General features: G+C 43.6%; 1 long non-coding RNA gene across 1 annotated transcript in view; it reads left to right on the forward strand.

The window, feature by feature from the left end:
* Positions 1 to 810: 810 nt before the first annotated feature.
* Positions 811 to 5,065, forward strand: part of LOC122191359 — a 6,402-nt gene continuing 2,147 nt past the window's right edge. The window contains exons 1-2 of the long non-coding RNA XR_006182377.1: positions 811 to 1,265; positions 3,508 to 3,635. This is a non-coding gene — a long non-coding RNA (uncharacterized LOC122191359). The remainder of the gene's footprint in view (positions 1,266 to 3,507; positions 3,636 to 5,065) is intronic.

The following is a 5,065-nucleotide window of genomic DNA, read 5'->3' on the forward strand; positions in this document are numbered from 1 at the left end:
CGGTTGTTTTCCTTTTGCCGGTGCTGATGCTGGCTAATTGTGGAATTGCCAGAAACCAGGTTGTGGAAGCAGGATTGAGAGAGCAGAGTTTTTGTTGCGTGTATTGGAAGAGAGGTGCAGTGCTTTCCCAAGAGAAGGAATTGTGCAGGCTGTGTCAAAGTGTAAGTCACGCTGCTGGCCTGTTAAGAGAGCAGGGAAGAAAGGGCTGTGGCTGTGAGCGTTTTGCAGGGAGTCCTTTGCAGGCCCTGAAGTCTGCTGCACAGCCGGTTCTCTGTGTGTTGAGACCACTTGTGTTGGGAGCAGTGACAGAGGGGTGCAGCAGGAGAGCCTGCTTTACGCCTTTTGTCAGTCGCTTCCTGAAGCAGAGGAGTGCCTAGCTCAATATTTGGGCCCAGGAGCCTGGAACGTGCTTACGCGTGACAAGGAGTGGAATATCAAGGAGAGCCTTGCTCTTGCAGCGCTCTGCTGTCACTGGTGGCGTGCCGAGAGCTCCTGAACGTGACGGCTGCTTCTTCCATGGCTGTATCAAACGCTAGGCTGAAATGACTGGGGCCCTCTGGCGGGGACTGCCCTTGGTTATCGGTGACTTAGCAGAGGGCTAGAGGCTGCGCACGGGAAGGGCGAGGGATTTCCCATCAGACCCTCACGTGGGAGGTGCGAGCGGGTCGCTATTGCCAAATGAGAAGTGGAGCTGGCAGAGTTGTTAGCTGGGATCAAAGTGCCCCTAGTGCCGCTGGTCTCCAGAAACCCCGCGTCAGACACGAGACAGCCACCAGTGCCAGCACCGGGACGTGTTTGCCTGCTGCGACTGTGTAGGAATGGATCAGTTTTTTTTCATGTGAGCGCTTCCCGGAGCAAGGGAATTGGGCAGGCAGTCAGAGGGAGGCCTGGGAATACGAAAGAGTTAAGGAACGAGCCAGGGAGCCGAGCCCTAAGCAGTACAAAACCACGTGGGGTACGGAGTAACATGAAATGGCGGCTCCCCAGGGTGGAACACGGACTACGACAAAATGGCGCCTCCCTATGTAGGTAGGTGGGAGGGAGTTCCGGTTCTGGCCCCACCTACTTCCGGGCTCTAGCCAATTGGCAGCAGGTCCAGTCCTTCACCCGCGGCACTTTTTCCATCCCGGCACGCATTGTGCGCAGCGCTGGCAGCTGGTGACCGGGCGGCGTGGCTGGGCAGAGGCGGGGGTCCGTGGAGCAGCTGCAGGCGCAGCAGCGTCGGCTCTGCATGCCAGAGTTGTCAGTATTTGCCCGGTCAATTGGTAAGAAGCGCTCTGCTGCGCACCACGCTTAGTCAAAGCCCTTGAAAGAGTAAATTCTGGGAGTGGGAAAGCGGCTGACAGAGAGCTTTGGAGAGTAGTTCTTTGCTCCTTTGGAGACCCCAAGGGGGGCGGTTTCTGCCTTCGGCTGGGAACCGCAGAGAGCGAGTGCACGTCGTGACTGTCTTTATGCGGTCCGGCTGGTGCCTCCGTCTTTTTTTCAGCGTTCCGAGTGAGCGACATGTCCCCAGGTGTTTCAGCAGGGACACGTGAGTGGCTAACCTTGCCTTCTGTGGCTCAAAGCCGCTACTGAAAATGCGGGGTTGACTCCTGCCGCCACAAAAATGCAGAGCCCGCAGTGTAAGAACGTGGCTGAAAGGCCCCGAGGGCAGTCTAGTTGGGGAACGTCTTATCCTTTCCAGACATGCACTTTTAGGAAGATACACACGGGTCTAATTTCTGCACGCTGGCAACTGTGTCCTTGTTGTGGTTTCACCTGGCAGAGAGCTAAGCACCAGACAGCTGCTTGCTGTCGCTGCCCACGTGGGTGTGTTATGGGGGAGAGCTGGCAAGGTAAGCGTGTGAGAATTCAGGGGGTTAGAGAAAGGCGTTCTGGCAGGTGGAAGAAAAGCCGCACGCACAAGCAAAGCAAACCAAGGAATTCTTCTGCAGCTTCCCCTAGGCAGGCAGATAGACAGAGCCTCGGCTGCTTTCTGGCAAGCAGGGCTAACCACGCGTAGCAGCTTGCTGGGAAGATGAGGCCCTCACAGCCGGCGTGAACAGCTCCTTCTTCTCTAGGCCCTCTTTTCTTGCTGTGCGTGACGTGAAAGGAGTATGATCTTATTCTAGCCGTACCAAAGTCACCGTCCCGGACATTCTCCGTGGTTCTGAACGGAGGCTTATTGTCAGTGAGATCAGTGCCTTTAGAAGTGATGAGCTGCGGTTGTTTTCCTTTTGCCGGTGCTGATGCTGGCTAATTGTGGAATTTATAATAGCAAAGAACTGCTTATTCTTGCTTCTCATGTGAGTTATGGTTAAGAACCAGTGACGTAACTGCGTGAGAATTCACATGTTTATATTAAATCATTGTGGAGTCATATTCTGCAGCTGTCATTATGCTTCAGTCATTTTGCAATGACGGTTAAAGGCCCTGAGGCTGTTATTTTTACCTTATAACTTCCATAGCTATGCTTCTTTGTGGATATACTTACATTTGATTTGTACATCCTGATTGCTCTTCTTCACTTTTCTGTTATCATTTGTGTTCAACCTAGTAGACAGGTAAGGTCCCCAGAGTAGTTTGTTTACTCTGATTTCCTTTTTTTTTTTCTGTTTTTTTTTTTTTTTTTTTTTACATCAGTTTTTATCTTCTGCTCTTCAATAACTTAGTAATTTCTGATTTAAATTGAGATTTTTTTGTTTTAATATTGCTGAATTGTAATTTGTACTTCCCTCTCCACCCCCCCGCCCCCCCAGTGGATATGACGCAATGAAACTCTTCTATGGACAAATTTGGTAAAGGTTTTTTTTTTTTTTTTTTTTTTTTTTTTCTTTCCATCTGAACCTCTTATGATTGATATCTTAGTAGTTTGCGTGCAATAAAAATACTTTTGCTTAGTACTTCTTCTTGTTCTCATGGTCAGAGGAAGTTTCTTCACTGTCTCAAGGTTTTTTTGACCCATGGCCATGATTTTTAGTATTATAATGAAGGGAGTTTAGCTGAGGCTGCAGGGACCTTGATTTTTCTTTTTTCTTTTTTTGTTTTTTAAGTTGCCAACATCCTGATTATTTTTCTCCTTGGAGCTTATTTACTCTGGGTTGTTCTTAATTAAATATACTAAGTATTTTAACACAAATGAATTACAAGGTGCAAATTGTTTGTATTATTTGTATTATTCAAACATGTTTAGCTAAGTATTTTAAGTTATTTTTTAACAGTTCCTTCCCTTGAGACTTCTCTTTTCAGAAAGGTTTGATTAGTCTCATTTTTTCTGTGTTTAGTTTGTTAGTCTAATGCAACACTCAGATACATACTGCAATATAACATACAGACAGACAATAGCTGATATTACTAGAAATTCAACTGCAATGACATTCCATACTCCTAGATAAGAAAATCAGAATGTCAGAAATTTGTATGTCTCTTCAAATCCAAGAGAGGTATCATCTTTCTGAATCTCATGTAAAGTTCTGGTTTGTTGACAGTAGTACAGTGTGAAGTCCCTTCCATTTTTTGTGTTGGCAGCTTTTCTTTTCAGGAGGATACACTGGACCTGCTGACTTAAATAGAGATATGAGTGAGATCAAAGGCAGAAGAGCTCTCAGTTGGCTGTACCTCTAGGGACATGCAAGAATTCTTTGCAAATATGCCAGGTAATCACTGAAAACCTGATATTCCTTAAGATGCATTTGTTTCCTGCCCTGTTAAATTTAGAGTATAATGTTTCCTATGCAAATTTTTAAAATTTAATGAACAATTTCCTTCTGTAACTCTAGAGATTATTCTAACTCTTAATAAAGCTTAATCCACTTCTTCTGGACTTCCTGACACAATATTCTATGTTGCATCTTCATTGCCTGATTCATCTTTTCTATATCTCCGCTAAACTGCAGCCTCTATGGGATATATAAATTCCACATTAATTTCTAAAAATCTTGGCACCTCTTTGCTATTTCTGGAATGAAATGAGGTCCTCTATCTGAAAATCTTCTATCTCCTGGTATTGCCAAATCTTAGTATAATTTCTTTTAACAAAATCTTTATTACTTCTCTTGCCATACTGCTTTGACATGGGAAAATTTCAGGCCAGCCTGAAAAAGTATCAACAATTAGTAACAAGTATCTATATTCATTACAGTGATAAACTGATTTGGAAAAATCAGTTTGCCGGAGTTCCCCAGGCGTGAAACTTCTCTTCATCTTCCCAGAAGGAGGTCTTTGGATTTTAAGATTTATTTTTTTGTAATTCCACTTCACTGTATAAACAGTCTTAGCAATCAGCACCATATTATTTCCTACAGTGTATTTATTTAATATCTTCTTTGAAGCTTCAGTTCGTATATGCACACACTTAAGAGTTCACTCAATTAATTCCTTCATTATTTATGGAATTTCAACACATTGTCCAAGTGAAGTTACCCACAATCCTTTGGCAATCTTTATGCACTTTTTTTTACCAAGTTGTTTTTTTCTTTCTGTACATTTAGGGATTTGAATTTTTTTTCTGAGTTCTTTCTGAGACAAGTTTGCTGACATTGTTTATAGAGAAATTCTTTTCTGTTCCCTCTAACTATATCAGTTTGTCTGATGTGTTGTGAAGTATATCACTGCTTTTTCTTCGTGTTTCTTCATTGCCTCAAGTAATCTCTTAGTCTCTATACCACATTTCATAGGATTCCTTGTGAAGATTACAATCTTTCTTTGTTTCTAAGTTGCACTGTGAGCACATGTTAGTCTAAAAGTATATTTTGAGTTAGTAGACATTAGACAGCTTTCCTTCTTATAATTCCAGGGCTCAAGTTAAAGCAATTCAGCCTTCAGAGTGGATGTTTACTGATAACTGTTTTGCCTTCATTGCCTTTTCTACTGTGACTGTGGCTTACCCAGCCTTCCGTTTTTCCTTCATAGCAAATCTGTTTCCATTAGTAAATCGTTCCTGGTCAAAAAGACTGTACTACACCTGTTTGTAAACAATCATGTGCCAATTCTTCCAAGGTTAGGTATCCACAGGTGACACCATCCAACCATTTCTAGAAATTCCTTGAATTCTTTCTTTGATTTTTTTTTTTTTTTTTTTTTTTTT

Source organism: Lagopus leucura, unplaced genomic scaffold (genome assembly GCF_019238085.1).
Source record: "Lagopus leucura isolate 7727_CA_CO unplaced genomic scaffold, USGS_WTPT01 185-0_obj-0_obj, whole genome shotgun sequence".
NCBI lineage: Eukaryota > Metazoa > Chordata > Aves > Galliformes > Phasianidae > Lagopus > Lagopus leucura.